This window comes from Eublepharis macularius, chromosome 1 (genome assembly GCF_028583425.1).
Source record: "Eublepharis macularius isolate TG4126 chromosome 1, MPM_Emac_v1.0, whole genome shotgun sequence".
NCBI classification, from domain to species: Eukaryota; Metazoa; Chordata; class Lepidosauria; order Squamata; family Eublepharidae; genus Eublepharis; species Eublepharis macularius.
The window spans coordinates 200795103-200800287 of record NC_072790.1 but is presented as its reverse complement, the minus strand read 5'-3'; the positions used below and the strand labels follow the sequence as shown (position 1 = coordinate 200800287).

The 5185-nt window shown below is 46.4% G+C and overlaps 1 pseudogene; it reads left to right on the top strand.

The window, feature by feature from the left end:
• Positions 1-3076: 3076 nt before the first annotated feature.
• On the top strand, positions 3077-4167 carry LOC129324998 (uncharacterized protein K02A2.6-like; annotated as a pseudogene).
• Positions 4168-5185: the final 1018 nt, after the last annotated feature.

The window sequence follows — 5185 nt, the reverse complement described above, 5'->3', positions numbered from 1 at the left end:
AGTGACGTCATTGTGCGGTCTTGAGTTCCACCACCTCTTTTCCCAGAGAAAACGCCTTGTACTGGCCAATCCACACAGCAAATAAGATGGGGGTGAGATAGTAGAGCCCTGAGATGGCAGAATGGACTGTACCACTTCAGACTGCAGGTGGTGGATCACATTTTAAAGGCTTCTCTATGTGAAAAATGCAAAAGTAGAATTTGAGCACAACAGGGAATGAGCTTGGTTACAACCTCTTTCCCTGATTCATTAGATTAATGAGAACCAGTATTGTGCAGTGGTTAGAGTACCAGACTAGGATCTGGGAGATCTCTTTTTTTTTTTTTTTTTATAAATTTTTATTTTCATAACTACAAAACACTACACCAGACTATCACAAGGAAAGGGGAGAGGGAAGGGACAAATGGGGGTGGAAAAAGAAAAGGGGGGGGGAATGAACTACAAACACTAAACACTACACTTCAATGTTTCCCTTCATACTGTCATAATACAAAAATAGCTCCATAGAATAATGATGGAGTGGTTAATCATACAGAGAATAAACATTTCAAATTCTGATTAAACTTTCCTCCCCCTTCTAGGTCCCGGACGCAATTCTCTCTGTGCAACCGCTGTTGCGGTGCTCTCCTCCTCCTCCTCCCCCCCCCCTCCGGCTCCTCCTTTTCTTCGTTCTCGGTGCAGCAGAGTTCTGGGTTTTTATTCTCAAAATCCTTTAGTTGATCTTCTGATAATATCTTATAGGCCTGATCTTTATATCTGAACCATATTCCTTCCGGGAATAACCATTTGTACTTTATTCCATGGTCCCTCAGAAGAGCTGCAAACTTTTTATATTTAAAATGCCGTTTCCGGACTAGAAATGGAACGTCCTTCAAGATCTTGACTTTCAAACCCATAAAGTCCAAATCCGCATTGTATGAGTTATATAGGATGGTGTCCCGAATCTTTTTAGATGAAAAGTCAATAATGATCTCACGAGGCAACTGTCGCTTTGTTGCATATTTTGAAGAAGCCCGACGGACCTCCAAAATGGCGCTTTTAACCTCTTCTTTAGTCGTCCTCGCGGGTGTCGCCAGTAGTTCCGAGACCAAATCCCACAGATCCTCATTTTCCTCCTCTTTCACGTTTTGGAGACGCAAAATTGTCTGCGTTCGTTCCACCTGTAGCCCGATCAGCTGGTTCTCCACCAACTTCAGCTCCTTTTTTGTAGCCTTCACAAGTGACGCACTTTCCAGAGCAGACTTTTCTGCCCCCCCCGCTGCTGCCTTAATGGTTTTCACCTCGCTTTCAATTAAGCCCACCCTTTGATCAGTTTCGTTCAGCTTGTCAACAAAGGGTTTTATGGCTTCCACCACCGCCCTGCGCACCAACTCTTCGAGCGACTCCCCCTTCAAAGTAGCCGAGATTGACTTACCGAGAGCGGGGCTTTGCTTCCTTGCTGCCATTGGGGGGGGGGGCGCCAACAAAATTCTGGAACTCAACGAAGGGGAAGAGCGAGTCTTCTTCAGATCAACCTCTCCTTCACAAACGCTTGTAAAACAGAAGGGATTCGCTTGTTTACAGGCTTCCGCCTGTTTCTTTTACTTGCCGTTTCTCGTTGCCCGGCGGCACTCGAGGCGCCGCGCACATCTGCCGGCCTCCATAGGGACAAACGGGCAATTCCCCCCCCGCATTGATTTCGGGGAGTTCTTCCCGCCGCGTCCCGGACCCTGGCTCCCTCCCTGGGAGTCCTGGGGGCTAATCCTTGCGGATCAGCCGCCCGGTCAGGGTGCCCGGTCGTTTCCTCCCGGACCAGCCGAGAGGAGCGTCCGGCATGGCTGAGAAAACGAAACCGAATCCCTAGGATCTGGGAGATCTCAAGTTCAACTTCCACTCTGTGATGGAGACTTTCTGAGTGACCTTGGGTCAGTGATACTTTCTCAGCCTTCCTTACAGGGTTGTTGTGAGGGTAAAATGAAGGAGAAGAGTATGATGTAAGCAGCTTTGGGTCCCCCAATTGAGATAAAGGTGAGTGTGTAAGTGAAGTAAAATACATACAAACATACATACATACATTGCAGGGAATAAACTTAGAAAATGGTATTCTTCAGTTGTGGTCTATTCCACCACCTCATTTGGCTGCATGTTGGCTACATTTAGTAGAAGGCACCAGCCCTCTTGGGTATCACCATTGCTTTGAGTGTACCCTAGATCATGGACAGTGCTGCTCTGAAACTTTGGATTGTACAAGATAATGAGTCAGGTGGGCAAGAGGACTTTCAGGGATGTCTGAATGCCACTACTGATCTTCTTGTTTATTTATTTAAAGTGATGTTTTCTACCTGTCCTTTTTCTAACAAAAGACTCAAGGCAAGTTACAGTTTTCTATAAAAATACAATGAAACACTAAAGAGAATAAAAACAGCATAACTCAAATACCATTATCAGACGAGGCCTGGAATTCTTGTAAGACTCCTGGAACTCCTGATTATTTATCTAATTTTACTTGCAATTTTGAAAAAGTTAGGGAGATATACATGTGTTAAATAATAATAGCAACCAGCCACGGATAGCTGTGTGGACTTTTTAAATTGGTCCGGAACAAAAAAGGAACAAAAAAAGAAAAGAAAAACAATGCTGGCAAACAAAAGCAATGTTGGCATAAGCTTCTATATAGCTGTGGGGCCTTTGAAATACCGTTGATAGTTAAATGAGAATATATGCTTTCCAGCACATAGCAGCATCTTGTGGCTAATGATAAAACTGCAAAATGTTACATTCTCTTCCTGTTCAGCTTTGTAAAACATTAGAAGCTGTAGAAAAAGAAATACAAAGGAACAGTTAGGTTGTCTTTCTTTATCAGGGACAATCGATATTTAAATAGCAGGGTGAATGCTTTTAAACCATACTGGACCCTTCCTTAGGCTGCTTGCTTGTTCAAGAAAAACAGAGAGAAGTAATAAGGTGCTGTAAAGGGAGATGTGGCCATGCAGGTCTAAAGTTATTTCTGAAACATTTGTATTCTGTAATAATAATAAAGTTCTGTCAAGTCATAACTAACTAATAGCAATCCTTCAAGGGGTTTTCAAGGCAAGAGATGAGCAAGGTGTCCATGTATGATTACGAACTTTTCTATCATCAGGGCAAAGCCTTGGGACATGCTGATGCCCTCAGTAGGCTGCTACTGCAGGGCCCAACTGCAGACTCCCCTCCTGTTCATGAGGTCATGCAGCTGGAAGACCTGCCCCAACCACCTCTCTGCACAGCAGACATTGCAGCCCACTTTGCTAAGGACCCCACACTCTCTCAGTTCCTCAACTGGGTGTGGAGGGGGTGGCCTACTGGCTGGTTGGACACGTTCCAGCCCTTCAGCTCCCACCAGCACGAGTTATCAGTCCACAAGAGATGCCTGCTCTGGGGGAACAGAGTCGTTCCACCCAGGCTGCATCAGCAGTTCATATGGGACACCTGGGGATTATCAAGATGAAGGCTCTGGCCCGCAGCTACGTGTGGTGGCCAGGGATGGACCAAGCTGTAGAAGGATGGGTCCGGAACTGTCAGCCCTGTCAGGAGTCTCGCCTCGACATGCCACAGGCCCTAGTATACCCATGGGAAACAACGCATACATTGTGGTCATGGCTTCACATTGACTTCGCCAGGCCTTTTCAGGGGCAAGTTTTTCTCATTGTAATAGACTCCTTTTCGAAGTGGCTGGAGGTAGTTCCCATATCAATCATGACATCCACGGTGGTCATCCACTGGTTAAGGCGTCTGTTTGCGACCCACAGCCTGCAAGATGCCATAGTCTCGGACAACGGCGTACAATTCATTTCTCAGGAATTCCAGAGATTCCTCGAGAACAATGGCATCCGACACTTCACTTCAGCATTGTTCCACTCATCAACTAATGGACAGGCCAAAAGAATGGTGAGGGCCACTAAAGACTCACTCTGCAGATTAAGTCAGGGGGATTTGAGCCAGTGGTTGACCGACTACATATTGCGGCAGCACATCACACTGCACTACACCACAGGACGGAGCCCAGCGGAGCTCTTGATGGGGCAACGGCTAACAAACCTGCTGGATTGGCTCCACCCAGACTTAGATCTGGATGCCCAGAGGGAGCCGGAGGTTTCGGGAATGCCCAGGAGGTTCCAGCAGGGCGACTTAGGGCCAAGCTACACATGACGAATGACACTTGAACGGCAAGTGGATTGAGTGGAGGGCAAGTGAACAGGGAGAAATACACTTGCCGTTCAAGCGTCATTCGTCATGTGTAGCTTGGCCCTTAGTTTACACCAGGAACTACGGGGACGGGCCGATCTGGGTTCCAGCTTCAGTGCTCAGGGTGACTGGGCCGATATCCTACGAGGTGGCCGAATATTCCAAAGACACACCAATCAGCTATGGCAGTGCTGGCCGGAGTGGGCGCAGGGACAGGACAGAGACTATTCATCCTGCACCACTGACACAAGGGCTCAATTGGCGGCAGCAACTGAGCAGAGTGGAGATTGTCCAGCGGTACCAAGCTGTCCAGAAACTCAATCAAGTCTGGGAAATTCCTCAACTACTTCTAGCGGGGCAGAGGCCGTTGTCAACATCAAACCACCCATCAGAGGACCGTCTATATCAGAAGGATTGTGTAGGTCTCAGCGGGCTTGCCGTTCCCCAGCATACCTTAGCAACTTCATTTGTGATGGGGTACCCCGAACTTAGGGGGGAGGGGTGTTATGTATTGCTTGAGTAGGAATGAAGGCTCCTGAAGCCTACAAGACTATTGGTCTTTTGTGCTGGTAATGGCCAATCATAACTGTTGCCTTATAGTCCAATCACTGTGCTGCAAGTAGTTACTTTGTATATAGCTCATGCAAATAAAGGATTCTGCAAATATAAATTAGTTACTGTTTAGCCTGAGTGTTGTCTGTCTGCTTCCAGCTTCCAATAAAGATGTTTACTATAATAAAGAGCTGTTAAATCTCAATATATAATAGCTGGAACCTGCAAGGATTGTTAATATAAGCGCCAGCCCTGAAGTGCCTTTCATACTTGCCTCAAAATGTATTTACCAAGGCATGCTAATTTGTATTGATAAGTGGAAACGCAAAAGGTCTTTCCCAGTGGCATCTCATTTTCCATTCTTCCACCATGTTATCTTTTTCTTCCCTGTCTCTTTCCAATCTACCTTTGTCTGCTCCTCTGTTTTTAC